The sequence below is a fragment of the Pinus tabuliformis genome, chromosome X, assembly GCF_031772625.1.
Source record: "Pinus tabuliformis cultivar Carrire ecotype Pingquan chromosome X, CPIR1, whole genome shotgun sequence".
NCBI classification, from domain to species: domain Eukaryota; kingdom Viridiplantae; phylum Streptophyta; class Pinopsida; order Pinales; family Pinaceae; genus Pinus; species Pinus tabuliformis.
The window spans coordinates 777,369,915-777,386,375 of NC_142308.1; the positions used below are offsets into that span (position 1 = coordinate 777,369,915).

General features: G+C 38.9%; 1 pseudogene; it reads left to right on the forward strand.

Moving 5' to 3' along the window:
* Positions 1-479: 479 nt before the first annotated feature.
* LOC149142179 (uracil phosphoribosyltransferase pseudogene) overlaps positions 480-16,461 on the forward strand; it is an 82,895-nt pseudogene continuing 66,913 nt past the window's right edge.

Genomic DNA, 16,461 nt, shown 5'->3' on the forward strand with positions numbered 1-16,461 from the left:
TTCGGGTTGTACACAAGGATTTTCTAGGCTTGGGAGTACAATATAAGAGCGCGAGCCTCTGAAGAGCAACGACAGGATTGAAACCCTGTAGAACCCTAAGCTTGGCTCGACAAGCTAGCCTACAACATTGACCATTACAAGACAGATCTGCAACAAAGCTCTCACCTAATTCGCTCCATGCACAACTCCGGGGGGGGGGGGGGGGGGGTTCGACCCCCCCTTCTTTTACGCCTTTCATTTTCGGCAGCATCCCTATGGAAACCCCCAAATTCCCTACCAGCTCCAGATCTGAGGGAATCAGCCACGAATCAGAGCCAAAAGGAACTGCATCAGCAGGGCACAATCCCAAGTGACACAGCGAGCAAGAATCGTCCCTATGAAAGCCCATCTCGAAGGAAATACCAAGACTAATCATTGAATATCCATGGATAGACGAATATAGAGACCACATGAGAAAACACGCCCTGATCTGCAGATTCATGGGGGTTCGACTGAACGAAAAGGCTCTATGCTGGTGGATAAACCAGAAATGGAAACCCAAAGGGGATTTCAAGCTCCAGCTGGGATCGAGAAGCTTTTTCACTGTCATCTTCGCCCACAGGGAAGACCGAGATCGTATCTTCGAAGGAGGACCATATTTCTACAACTCTGTCGGACTATACATCACGTACTGGAGGCCAAACTTTGCTCCAGAACAGGAGGATTTCAAAAAGGTTCTAGTATGGATTTGCCTTCACTCTATGCCTGTGGATTACTGGAACAAGCGAATCTTGGAGGCCATAGGAAACAAGTTGGGAATCTTCATCAAAGCCTCAGATCTAACATCACAAGGTAAGTACACTGCTTATGCTAGAATCTGTGTTTACTTGGATATTTCAGGAGCCCTCCCAGGCCATATGGAGCTGATCCACAGAGGAGTGCACTAGAAGCAAACCATTGATTATGAAAATATCCCATTCAGATGCCGAACCTGCCGCCAGCATGGACATCTCAGCCACGGATGCCCTGTCAATCAATCACAGCCCAAAGCACAACAGGAACAAGGGGAAACTCCAGCACCTGGCTTCACCCCAGCTTCAAGAAAGAATAAAGGGAAGAGAAGCAAAAAGGCTCCAAAACAACCCACCAACACTACCCCCACCAATAAGACCCCCACCCAGCAAAATAGCTTTGAAATTCTGGGAAATCTTGACTCATTGGAGCACCCAACAGCTCCTCAGGCCCCCACTGATCATAATCTAATAGATTCAAGCCAACCCATGCCTACCACCAAAGCCCTAAGCTCAATCTCTGACCCAACCCATGCCCAGGCACCGCAACACCATCAGGACTCCTCTTCCCTCCAGATTATCACCAACCAAACCTCAAAGAAAACCCAACAACGCATAGAAATGCATTTAGATCAACCCTCCACAACCCCCTCAAGCAATCCTCTAGAGGAGATCCTTGGTGATCTAGATCTTCAAAAGGTCAACGAGCAATGGTCCAAATTAGGATTTGATGCCATTCCTCAAGAACATTTGGAGAAGATAGAAATGTCCTACTTGCAGCTGGAATACATCAACCAGAATGTAGCCAAAAGACAATGGGGAAATAGCAGCCAAACAGGAATACAAGCCAACATGGATCTGGATCAATATAAACCACAGGGACCAAGCAGAAAAAGAGGGTGAAAATCCACAAGACAGTAGATACAAGAGCTGGGCAGATGCCTAATCAATGAGGGGAAAATCAGGGCATTGGTCCTTTCTACTCCAAAGACTTCTCAATGAAAATCACAACCTGGAACATCAGGGGGCTCAATGGTACCTCCAAAAGAAGGATCTTGAAAACCGCCTATTATCGCAGCACCCATACATTGTCCTACTGCAAGAATTCAAATGCTCTTCCAAGGGCACAGAAACTCTCAGAAAACTTGTTTCCAACAGTCATCAATGCATCAGCATAGATGCAATCGGGCAAGCAGGAGGGTTGATCACATTCTGGAACAAAAGAAAATTCATAGTAAAAAATGCTCTGTCCACCAAGCACTCTCTATCGGTGATTTTTAACATGCCAGATTTAGGGCAATCGATCTGCGTTACCAATGTATATGCACCCCAACGACTTCAGGAAAAGCTAGAGATGATGCTAGACCTGGATGAAGTCAGACAACACCATGGGGCAGATCACTGGATTTTAGGAGGAGACTATAAGATGATTACCAATCCAGCAGAGAAAAAGGGGGGACTACAAAGACTGGATAAGGACTCGGAAGCATTCAACACTTTTATTACTGCTTCCAAACTCATTGACATCTCCACCATCAATGGTCTACATACCTGGAACAATAAGAAAGGAGGAAACCGACAGATAGCTTCAAGGCTTGACATATTCCTCGTGTCAGAATCCATTCTGTTGCAAAACATAGACATGGAGGCCAGCATTTTGCCCATAGGAGGATCTGATCACTGGCCAGTGCAGATCCACTTCACCAATTTGGATAAAACCCAAAATAGACCTTTCCGATTTGAGGCCTTTTGGACAGAGCACCCATCATTCATGCAAAATATACAAAACTGGTGGACTCAAACCACCATAAGGAGCGACAACATCATGTACATAATCCAGTAGAAGCTCAAAACCATAAAGACCAACCTCAAACAATGGAACAAAGATACCTTTGGCGACATAATGCAAGCCAAAAAAGAACTTGAGGTAAAAATGGTGAACCTCCAGCAAACTTTGATCACAGAAGGGCCCAATGAGGAACGGAACACTCAAGAATTGATTCTGCAAAGGCAATGGGAAGAAAGACTAAAATAGGAAGAGCTACTGTGGAGAGAGAAATTGAGAGTGCAATGGTTAAAACAGGGCGAGCGCAACACCAACTTCTTTCACAAGTCTACCATCCAGAATAGAGCTTTTAATCACATCCTATCCCTCAAGACTGCAGACGGAAATCAAGTCTTCTCAAGGGATCACATCGGATCTGAGCTCAACTCCTATTTCACCTCTCTTCTCAGTAAACCCCTTCAAGATCGATCCCAAGCCATCAAGGAAATTTTGGGGGCCATACCCAGCTTAGTTACAGAGGATCAAAACGCCCTGCTTCTAAGAGAGTTTACTGAATAGAAAATTGAAGAAACCGTCTTCTCCATGTCCACGAACAAGGCCCTCGGACCTGACGATTTACAATTGAATTCTTCAAGGCATGCTGGCCCATTATTAAAGCTAACCTTCTTATTCTTGTAAGAAACTTTCACAGAAACAACAAAGTCCTTCCTACCATCAATGCCAATTTCCTTACCTTAATTCCCAAATTGAACCAAGCTGACTCCCCTGACAAGTTCTGCCCCATAGCCCTTTGCAATGTCCTCTATAAAATCCTTTCCAAATCGATGGCCGACAGACTTAAATCCATCCTCCCCTCAATCATTTCTCAAGAGAAAACTGGCTACGTTGAAGGAAGACATATCACTGACAGCATAATCCTCACCCAGGAAGTATTGCACTCTCTCAAAACAAACAGATCTCCAAGCATGTTAATCTAGCTTGATCTGTCCAAAGCCTTTGATAGAATCAGCTGGCAATAGATGAAAGCAATCCTCTAATCTTTTGGATTCAGTCAGCTATGGAAAAACTGGATAATGGAACTGGTTTCAAGTGCCTTCTTCTCTATTCTGCTAAATGGAGGACCGCTACAACCCTTCAGTCCATCTAGAGGTATCAGACAAGGAGACCCCCTATCTCCTTTTCTCTTCATCATAATGGCAGAATGGCTAGGAAGATCCTTAACCAAGGAAAAGCAGCAGAACCAACTCAAAGGCATCAAACCGGTACACCAAGGACCCACTATAACGCATCAACAATTCGTGGACGATACCATGCTCATGGGCGCCCCCACAGTACAGGAAGCTCGCACCATCAGCAAGGTGTTAAAACCCTTCTCGGAAGCCTCAGGTATGGAAATCTTTCTAACCAAATCCAAACTTCTTTTCTTCAACACATCCATTCATGTGCAGAGAAATCTCAGCAGAATTATGAATATTCAAAAGCACTCCCTTCCAACCAAATACCTTGGTATACCACTTTCGGAACATGCCTACAGATCGAGCAACTGGGAAGCCCTTCTCAACGAAATGAGAGCTAGGCTAAGCAACTGGACCCACCGGGCACTAAACATGGCCAACAAACTGATACTGATAAAGTCCATCCTTCAAACCATGTCAGCCTACATGTTCTTAGCACTTGCAGCCCCTAAGGTGGCTTACAAGACCATCTGAAACATTCAGCGCTCCTTTCTATGGAATGGACCCTCTAAGAAATCCAAATGGACCCTCCTTAAATGGACAAACATCTGCAAACCAAAAATGGAGGGAGGTTTGGGCCTCCGAGACCCTGAGATATTAAGCAAGGCCGTAGCAGCAAAAATCTAGTGGAGGTGGGTTGAAAATCCTGACTCCCTCTGGGGTTCCCTGTGGAAAGCGAAGTATACAACCCAAATCAGGGACAAAGACCTCATCCAGCTTACAGGCACCACTCAAGGATCCCCAATCTGGAACAAAGCTTGGGAAAATAGACATATTGTTCAGCAGCATAGCTTCTGGGAAGTACACCAAGGCAACACAGCCCTATTCTGGGAAGATGCCTGGCAGCCGCTTCCAACCTTGGAACACCTAGACTGGAACACTCTTAAAAGAGCCATGCAGGAGGAAGGTAAGATTATGGTAGCAGACTACTGGCAACTGGCAAGCGAAGCAGCCATATGGCAGAATTGGATTTACAGAGAACAATGGCATACCCCAGCAGGCCCAAGGAATGTAGACCTTTTTCTACAAGACTTGGACAAAAGAAGAATCCTCAGATCCAACAAAGAGGACATCCTAAGATGGGGAAGTAACCCCAAAGGCACGGTCAATCTCAAAGAAGCTTATAAGCTCTTGGCAGCCTCCCAAGATCAGCAATCAGACCACAAATGGAAAACCCTATGGAGCAGAGGAACTTGGCCAAAAATCACACTTTTCTCTTGGCTAGTCCTGCGTAACAGGGCTCTCACATGGGACAACCTTCAGAAACGAGGTTTTGTAGGCCCTTCTCGATGTATTCTCTACGAGAATGGTTTGGAAACGCTCAATCACCTGCTCAATACCTATCCCACGGCTTGCTCTCTGTGGGATGACATGGCCATGGTCTTCAAACAATCAGATAGAGACAGAAACTCCATCCAAATTTCACTAAGCCAGTGGAGATCTTCCATATCCTCCAATCCCCTGGTCAACAGTGCCTGGAATCTAGTTCCGGGCACATTAGTTTGGATCCTATGGAAAGAGAGAAATGCAAGAATATTCAAAAACATAGCCATAGGAGTTCATATACTGATAAAGGAAAGTTCGACAGCTAATCAAAGAAACAGTCAACGCCATGGGCATACAGAAGATAGAGGGCAACGCATCTCCAAACAAGGCAAGAATAATACAGATCCTGCATCTTCAAACAAGGACCAACTCTGTTGGAAGGAACCAGACCTCAACAGGAACGACATAGGACAAATGGACCCTGCCCCCCTTTAACACATTCAAACTCAACTTCGACGGGGCTTCAAGACAAAACCCGGGCATGGCAGGCTATGGGGGAGCAGTACGGGATCACACAGGAGCAATTCACCTCATCTATCACGACAATCTCGGAGTGAACACCAATAACGCAGCAGGACTAATCACTCTCCTCCAAGGCCTCACTCTAGTTGGTCGATACAAACTCATACCTCTGATAGTGGAGGGCGATTCAGAGATAATAATAAGGCTGATCAGGAAACTCCAGATGGGCACAGGTGCACAAAGTAACCCCAAGCTAGAGACTGTCAGCAATACTTAAAGATCTCTAAGGCCAACTCTGCAACATGAAAGGGATCACCTTCCAAGCCGTTCAAAGGAAAGCAAACAAGCTAGCTGATGCATTGGCAAATGAAGGGATCGACTCCAATCTGGCAGAGTACCACAACCTTTGGCAGGATTAGGAGGCAGGAGAACTCAGAGCCAACTGCCACAATATCCATCAATCGGATCTGCAAGCACAAGCCTAGGCCACAAGGGGTCCTCGTTACAGGAAACCATGGCAAACTCAATCAAGGCTCGATCGATTATGAGCAAGTCACGCCCAAGGGAGATCACAGCCAACAGGATTGGGCAAAATCAAGCAACATCCCTGTTTATATCCAGGAGGAAGAATGCATTTATTTATTTAGTTCATATCTGCATTCTTCCTCATCCCTGTTTTTCTCTAGGAGAATCAAGGGCCCTCATGTACTAGCAACTGTTACCAAAAATGCCCCTATTTTTTGTGCCGTATATGCAATAGCAAAGGGCGAGCTGATTTCGGTCTGCTCAGCTACATGTACAAAGAACAAAAATGACAATCTAGAGGATTCTAATGATCATCTCAATGACTTCTCAGACGTGATCAACTTCAGCTTTTCGAGGACAGGCGGGGTGGAGTCAGAAATTGAAACACCTGTTCAGCATTACTCTGAGCGCCTACCTTTGCAGAGAAATGAATCTCCTTCGAATATTAATGAAGTTATGAGAAGTCACGGAGTATTAAATTCAGCCATCGCAGTTTCAAATGTCGAGAATCGTAAATCCGGGTCACACCGGTCTCTGGAAACGAAAATCCACTTTGCAGAATGCTCGATCACAATCTTCAGACAGCGCAGCTCTGTGCTAACCAGACTTTCTAGAAGCACCAGAGCGTGTTGTGCTACAAGGACAGTTCTACTGGCCAAGCGACCTCAATATTCAGTGAATATATCCAATGGAAGCAATATCTCCGGGAGGTCACATTGACTCCCAGGAATCTATGTATTTTTATCCAACAAAACTAATATAATCTGTTTAACTTTAAAATAAAAAAAGGATCTTCCAGGCTTAATCTCTTAGGAAAAATAACAAGTTCCTTTTCAAGAGATTGTTTGGTGGTTTTATCCTGGATTGTAGGAGAACACAATCTTGTTTCCAGAGAGTTTTCCTCATCATCCTATTTTTAAATGATATGAGAGGTTTGTTTTTGGAGCACCTTCCCAGAACATAAATGAATATCTTCACAGTCCATCGATGACAACTTATAAGCAGGGAAAAAGGATAGCTCAACATTTTAGGTGTGAAAATTTCATTAGCACAACAACTGGAAATTATGTTTCTAATTGTCAATTTGTTTAACAATTTATCTACTGTTTGCTATGGAAAATATCAAATAATTCACATTGAGATTTTCAAAAATAAATTCCGGAAGAAAATAACTCTGGAAACTAAGAAAATATATCACACACACATAAAAATATGACAATTATTTTTGGACAAATTTCCTCGGAAAAACCCAACTTGGGAAAACTGGTGCAGCAACTAAGGGTTTTATTATTATGCAGTAGTGAAATATGAGTACAATCTATGGATGCCCAACTAGAAATGCAAACAACAAGTATCTAAGAAAAATAGTTAGAGAGAAAAAATTATCTCACTCCATAAGATATTCTGACACCTTCCTCGGTTCGAATGGGATCTAAAAAGTAACAAACTCTTTAGATTGGCTACAATAAACAACTAAAAAGGATGTTGATATTAATTCGTAACTAAAATGCCAATGCCCTAGAGAGATGTCTGTATGTTGCTTCGTCCTTTTAGCGCTATGTTTGCCCACATGTATCAAATTCAAATGATAATGCCTATAAAATATATGCCAACAGTATCGAACAATGAGAGCTAGAAACTCCATTTATTTCATAATATATACATACATATAACTTATAAATCAAGGACTCTTTAACTAATTTCTAACTTCTTCATAACAAAAAATAGAAAATCAATGAAAGATGTGTTATACCTTAATAACTTGTGATGGCCATAGGTTTAAGAACACAAAGGTGAGGAAAGGGAAAATAATTTTACAAAAAATTAAAAAAAGAGTTAATTTTGTAGCAAAAATGGTCCATTTTGTAGATTCAACAATATGCTCATAGGAAAAGTAGAAGAAATTTTGAATATCAATAGTGCTCCAATTATTCATTTCTTTAATTATGGTATAGTTGGATTCTCTATTTTCCTCAATTAACTGCATGCAGATTGCTAACAACAATGCTTCTCTAATACCTTGTGTATGAGGCATATCAAATATCTTGATGATGTCTAATTCATCATCCCAAACAATGTCACACCAATCAGAAGTGTTTGTGATCCAATCCTTAACAATACTATAATTAAATTTTCTTGATCTAAAGAAATTTTCATTAATTTTTTCTCCTTTTTAGAGAATTCCTCAAAGGATTTAGAATTTTCTCCCTTTTCCCACATTATAATTTTATCAAAAAAATCACTTAATACACTGTCATTTTCCATTAGAGCGTCAACCTAATCAGTGAAATAGATTAATTCATGGTGAAATTTATAGGTCTTGCTCAATTGTCTGAAAAAATTTAATTCAACATGTTTAGGTTGTTCATTTACAACAATGTCTTGATCTCCAAAAACTTTGATCTCTATGGATACTTTCTTAAGTTAATTTATATGTTCATCCATAGAAGTAATGTGTTCTCCAAACATTATAGAAACTATTTGAATATTCAACTCATATTCTTCTTTTAAAATATTGATTTCCTTTGCCTAATATTGTTGCAATTTTTTAATCTATTGAGCTTGTTGACTTTCCATTTCTTTCATCCTTTTTTTGGATTGTTCCTTTGTTTTATCTTTCTCATTTTTATGTTTCTCTTCAAACTGATTCATAGCCAAGGAAAATCCTTCTCTTAATATAGTGCTCTGAGACAAACACACTTTTTCACTAAAAACTAATCTATTTTCCAATTCAATTTGTAATTCTTTGATTTTGTTTTGCCTTTTTCCTAGTTCTTTAGATAATTCTTGTATAATACCTTGATTTCTAGAAGCAAAAGCCCATAGGGCTAATATTGTTTCTATGGCCCTTTCTTTTGGACCTCTTGTCTCTTGCCAAATCATTGTTGACGATGTTTCAATTGTAGATGAATCATTCTTTCTTTTTTTAGATATTATGATAATATATTTTAATTTAGAAATGTAAAAACAATCACTAACAGACACTTTTTTCTCTTCTATTTGCTCCACTTTAGTATGTTTGAAGAAAGAAAATAAAATTGGGACATTAGTTGCTAGAGGATTGATAGGGACTCCTAGGGAATTCACCTCTATTAATATGACAAATGAGACAAGGCTCCATAAAACTTCTTGAATTGGTTCTTTTTGGACAACCTATGGAATTTATTATGGTATAGGAATCATAACTACTTCATAAGAGGCTACCTCAGTTACTTGAATGGAAGAGACTAGGCTTTGTACAATTTCTTGGAATGGTTCTCTTATTAGAATTTATCTATCTTATTTTCCACGCTCTATCTATATTTCATCGATATTCTTTTGATCATCACACGTTTTCATCTGATCAGATGATCCTTCAACATATATTATTACATGATATTTCAAATTGATTCCTGGTATTTGAAATTATTCCATTTGAAAGAAAAGTTCATCAAGTTTCTCTATTTTCTTTGAAGGCTTTGATTTCTCTAATTCCTTATCTATTTCTTGTTGCTCCTTCTAAAACATTTGTTTATATTATGATGTTAAGATTGAATAAAATCTGAATGATCAATTTATTAACCATATTCCTCCTAAATAGATTGTTTTTGTGGTTTGGATTCATTTATGCCACCTATGAAAGAAACCTTTACCCCTTTTTCTATTTGTAATTTTTCAAGAGATGCACCAAAAACCCTACTTTGTTCAAGATAATAGAGATAGGTGTCTTGCATGTAATCTTGTAATTTTGTCTATCTTCAATGCTCATAAGATGTACTCTAGAAATAACTTGATCAAAGGAGTTCAAATTTATTAACAAAATCAAATGATAATTGTTGCTGGACATAATTCTTTGAATAATTTACCAATTTCAAATGAGAATTAGCAATGTTTTGAGGACTATATTTGTAAAATGGAAGAGAATGAAACCAAAATTCTTCTAGACCATTTTCCTCTAGTACTGCATTTCCTCTATCTTTTATAATTAATTTCCTAATTTTGATAGGAAAAGTGAGTCATAACATTTTTGAATTTTTATGTAAAAGGTTGATAATACCATGAACAATTGTTTAGATAGATATTTCCATAACTAGAAGCCTATTGGAATAAATCTTGGGAGAAAATGTGGGCCAACATCACATCCAAAAATCCTGAAATAGAAGAATTTTTCTTCTACAACTAGTCTCTAATATGCTATAATCTAGATTGAATCTCTTTGCTAATCCTAGGTGGAGATTTTCTAGAAAGAAGGTCAATAAGTAAAGCACGAAAATGTTGCAGATATCATTGAAAATCTCTTTTAACAGGAGCTCAAATCCATCAAGTGGCTGAATAAGCCCACATATCAATTTGGAAAATTACTACCCCAAACACTTGTAGAACTTCTTAAGGACTGCACTTGGATGATTTCCCTTTCCCCTCTTGTTTGAATTAACCTAAAATCCAATATTAAACTATAAATTCGTTAATAATTTGTTATATCATATATTTTCCCTTTTTAGTTTAGTTTTAATCATTTCTTTAGGATAGAGTAGCACAGGTAATCAAGCCTTTGTTTCGAAGAGTATCACCATACCAAACAAAAATGGGTCTAATTGGGACCTTGATCGAGTGATAACTTCCTTATTGCAGGAGGAATTTTTTCTCCTATAAACACACGCCTAGGCTTGAATAGATGTTTCTAAGTCTAGAAGAAGGAAGAAGAGGAATTCAATGGTGGTGTAGCAATTTTTTGCAGTTGAAATGTAATTTCAAATGAAGTTGTTTATGTGGCGTTTATTGATGAATAAAATATTAACTTGGGAAAAAATTACAAAAGAGGGTTAGGAAGGGCCTTGCAGATGTGCTTTTTTCAAATTGAGTGAGGAGACAAATTATCATTTGATCCAATTGTGACTATTCAAAATAGGGGTGGCTAGAAGTGGTGGTACTAATAGGATTGAAAAATGTATCGTCAGGGGATTACATTATGTTGAAAAATGCAGCAAGAAATTATCAACTTTATTTTTCCTTGATTAAATTGAGAAAAACCAAATTTGCACATTACCAGACAACCTGGATACAATTAAATTGTGTGACATGGCTTGTGTCGCCCAATTTACTCAGTAAATTAGATTTGGAGGAGTTAGAGTTTAGTTAAGCATCCGTGATTGCTAATTTTTAGCAATCAAATTTAGTTATCTCAAGTTGTTTTCAGTTAAACTAGTTTTGACTGTTGGAGGAACTAGTGGAAGGTTAGTTATGTAGTGCATGTAGAGAATTTGAGTTCCCCAGTTGTGGTGGATATTCCAAGGAAATGTAACATCAATTGTAGCAAGTATTGAGTGTAACGTTATTGCATGCAGTTTGATGATCAACCTTGGGAATTGCGCAATCCATTTTGGAGAATTCCTAAATAATAGGAGCCTGACTTCTCAAGGAATTGTGCAAGGAAATAGGGGCTCAAGCAGAGTTAAACATTGACTAATTTTGGGTCAAAGATTCTCAGTGGAAAGAGATATAGCTTATTCAGTTACATATTGTGCTCAGTTGAGAAAAGTAATTGTAATACATCTCTATTCATTAGATTAATGCAAGCAGGAATTGGGTTTTTCAGCAGATTGTTTTCCCTAAGAAATATACTATGTGAATCTGTGTTATTTATCATTGCATGTTTGTGTTTGATGTTCTAAATTGTGAATTGAATTCTACAAAGAAGTAAAGTAGGTTTGTGTCTTGTGATTTTGATTAAAAATTCATGAGCAGTTGCAAATCTACACCATAATTTCTACATGGTATTAGAGCGGGATTCACATTAGAGAAGTAATTTCAAAGTTGTTTCTCAGGAGGTTCAAATTTGCAGTTCAATGAAGTAGGATCTCTTCATATATAAGAAGATTAACTTCAATAGGTTGAGTCTAGAGTATGCCTTGGAAGGTATCTCTAATTTCATCACATGGAGGTAGTATTGGATGATAATGGATTGCTAGAATACATCAAGAGAGATGTTTCAAAACCAATAGAATATGATGTCCAAAATCTTGCTCAGTGGAAGAAAGATGTATCCAAGACCAGGAAAATAATATTGGAGAGACTACGGGACCACATTGTCACCAAAATCCATGGGAAAGAAACTCCTTATGAAATGTAGTAGGCACTGACATATCTGTTCCAGAATAGCAGCAACCATAGGAAATTGATGCTCAAGGATAAACTTTGAAATATCAAGATGTAGAAGAATGACATTATTCAACAGTATCTGAGTAGGTTCATACAAGTTTGTTATGAGCTTGCAATAGTTTGTATTATGATTTCAAATGATGATTTGGTAATCCCAACCCTTCTAGGTCTTCCCAAGGGATGGCATAACTACCAAGATTCGGTGAACGGGGGGGGAGAAAATACCAAATTAGGAATTCTTATGGTCTGATTTGGTATAGGAGGAAATAAGGTGGAATACCAGAGATGGGACTTCATCCAAGGGCAACAATGAAGAAAATCTTTCATTAGTTGGAAGGGGAAAAAAGGAAAAGGGAAGAAATACCAAACCAAACATGAATCTAGCAAAAGGAGAAAGAAGAAAGATTTGTCCAAAATTAAATGCTTCCATTGTCATGAATTCAGGCATTATGCCACGAAGTTTCTACACAAAAACGCAAGCAAGAAGACCTCAGGAGGAGTAGCAAGTGAAGCCTTGGCTTCATAGTTCGAGCTTGGCTTTACCCTTATCGCATGAATGGCCAGCACAATGATGGGGAGTGTGTGGTACTTGGACTTAGGTGCATCATTCTACATGAAAGGGTGTAGAGACCTTTTTAGTGACATGGAGGAGAAATATTTTTAGATTCACATCAAGCTAGGGGGTGATGGAAGGTACAATGTGACCAGGATGGGTACAATCACCTCCCCTCTCAAGCTCAAGGATGTCATGTTTGTTCCAGGCCGAAAGAAAAATCTCATCTTTGTTGCATTTTTAGAAGACCATGTTTATGATGTGATCTTCAACAAAGAAATATCATTCCTAAGACACATAGCCATGAAACAAGTGAAGTAGATCAGGGTTCGTGTGAAGAAACTATATAATCTAGATGTGGAATATTGTGTTGCATTAAGCACTAAGGTGGAGAGAGTGCGGGCCACAATGTCAATGGAATTTGGCACAAAATATTTAGCCATTTTAATCATGGTGCCTTGAAGATTATGTAAAAAATAACCACGGGCCTCCCCAAAGGAGCACTTGAGAAACAACATGTATGCAAAGGATGTACCTTGGGGAAGTACACAAAATCCAAATTCATCCAAATTCCATGATCAAGATAACAAAGCACATGTAGCCTTGGAAGGGATCCACTCTGATGTATATGGACCTTTCTCGATAGCCTCCACTGCCAGACACAAATATTGTTGTTATTTTTATTGATGATTTCTCCTGGAAGTGTTGTATCTTCTTCATGCAGAAGAAAGATGATACATTCTCCAAGTTCGTAGAATTCAAGGCACCGGTTGAGAATTAAATCGAAAAGAAGGTGAAGTCTCTATGGAGTGATAATGGAGGTGAGTACATCTCGGATGAATTCAATCATCTATGTTCAGAAGAAGGAATTTAATGAGAGTTTACAGCACCCCACAACCCACAACAAAATGGGGTGGCTAAGAGAAGGAACCGTAGCATTGTGGGAGCTGTGAGGGCTATGTTGCATGACCAAGGCCTACCACTGCATTTGTGGGAAGAGGCATGCAACATAATATTCTACTTGTAGAACCAGAGTCCTCATCAGATTCATGGTATGATTACACCGGAGGAGGCTTTCTTGGGGAGAAGTTGAATGTGTTGCACTTCATGATTTTTGAAGACTCTGTTTACTGCCATGTCTCCAAATAATCAAGGAAGAAGCTTAAGATGATAGAAGAACTAGGGGTATTTGTGGGTTACATAGAAACCCCCCACAACTACTGTGTGTAGTTTCCATCCCTCAAAATGATGGTTGTGTGAAGGGATGCAAATTTTGATGAGGAGAAAGTGATGTAGTGCTCTCTTGAGAGGGAGCTTTAGATCCTACCAGAGGAGGAGCTTTTAGCCCCAAAGGAGGATAATTAGGAAGTTGCAGAGAATCAACAAATTGAGGAGCAGAGAGTGGATACATCCACTCAAGCAAAACCATCTAGAGAAGGAAGAAAAAGAACCAAGGAATTTGATAGACTTGTGTAGGATGAAAGGGGGAATGTGGGAGCTCCTTCAAATTTGTGCAGGTAGAGATAGTCACTTCAATGGTACACTGGCTACATGTCTCCAATGACTAAGCTTGTAGATACTAAGCCATCCTCTTTTGAGGAAGAAGTAGAGAAACTTGTATGGGTTGATGCAATGGTGGAGGAATGCAAATCCATTGTAAAGAATAGTGTTTGGAAAGTGGTCCCAAGACCAACAGATAAATTAGTTGTGGGTTAGAGATGAATCTTCAAGGTTAAGAATCCAGCATATGGAAGCATAGAGAAGTATAAGGCCATATTTATGGCCAATGGATACTCTCAAGTTGAGGGAATTGACTATGAGGAGACCTTTGCTCTTGTGTCGAGGTACTCATCCATTAGATCAATTCTTGCACTGGCTGAGAAGATGGGATGGAAGATCTATTAGAAATTAATTAATGGAGAAATGAAATATATAAGATATTAAGGAAACACAAATACATAAATTGCATAAAAAAATAGAGACAAAAATATATGTGGTTCACCCAATTTGGGCTATGTCCATCGAGAAAAAACCAGTCCTTCCTTTTATATTATCTAGAAAAATGAAGAGATGCAACCTAAAACAAATCCATTGTAATTTCCTCTTCCCTCTCACACAACAACCTCTCTATCTCTCTCTCACTCAAAATCATAAGCCACAGTCGCAATACAATTCCCTCATATAAATTGAGGGTTTCCTTCTACAGAAAAGAAAAAAAAAAAAAAAAAAAAAAAAAAAAAAATCCTAAATTGACATAATTTCTACCATTAGATCATCGGCCTAATGAACATCCTAGATTGAATAAGAAATTATAATGTTTTACAAGGAAAATTTTCATCTATTTTTAGCTTTGGGGGTTCTGCCCCTGAACCCCCGCCGGGGGGGCTCATAAAATTCGTTATCCCCCCCCAAGGGAGATTAAACAGGTGGCGTTGTAGTCCCACTAGGAACAGGAATCCAATGCAGTTGAAATAAAAAACCTTTGAACAATTAGGAAGATAATTAGGCTCCAGACCCAACAATCTCCCACTTGGAGACAGATCATATAAACTCCATCATTGCTTCACTTATTAGACAATGAATCCACTTAGACTTGGTTGTTTATCACTTCACTATCATACTTGAAGACTAATTTAAACTTACCAGAGTCTCAGTTTCTCCCTCGTTACAACTTGTATTAACATAACTGCAGGATTTTGGCTAGTGTGTATCTTTTCTAGCTTCAACTATCCATCTTCCAACTATGACTGTATGAAATGGTACTTGAGTTGTATATGTTTAGTCTTGGAATGAAATTTTGAGTTCTTTGTAGGATGAATGACACTCTGGTTGTCATTATATAACTTGTCCATCTCTTGCTTCTTTCCCAATTCATCCATAAACCTTTGTAGCCAAATCATTTCTTTGCTAGACTCTATAGTAGCAACATACTTTGATTCCGTTGTTAAAAGTGCAACAAGGCTTAAAATTTTGAGACCTAAATGATAATTGTTCCACCTACAATAAACACATAACCTATGGTGCTCCTCTTGTTATCTCTAGCACTTGCCATATCTGCATCAACATATCTTTGAAGAGAAATGTTTGAACCACCAAAGCATAATTCTTGATTTGTGGTACCCCTCAAATACCTGAGAATCTGCTTCACTGATATCCAATGCTCTTTTCTAGGATTGTTCATATACCTACTTATAACTCCCAATGCACGTGAAATATCAAGCCTTGTGCATATCATTGCATACATTAAGCATCCAACTACTGATGCATATGGAACTTTACATATATTATCCATCTCTTCATGAGTCTTGGGACACATCTCCTTACTTAGTTTGAAATGTCTAGCCAAAGGTGTACTAACGTTTTTTCATTTTGCATATCAAATATTTCCAACACCTTTTCTATGTACTCACTATGAGACAATGTTAATTTATGATTTTCCTATCCCTAGTTATTCTCATACCAAGGATTTGTTTTGCAGCAACCAAATCCTTCATTGCAAATGAATTTGCCAATTTTCTTTTGAGTACATTTATTTCTTGAATGATATACCCTGCAACAAGCATGTCATCTACATATAGAAATATAATATAGTTGCTATCATTTTTTTAAGATAAACATAATAATCGGAGTCACATCTAGTATAACCTTGCTCAAACATAAACCTGT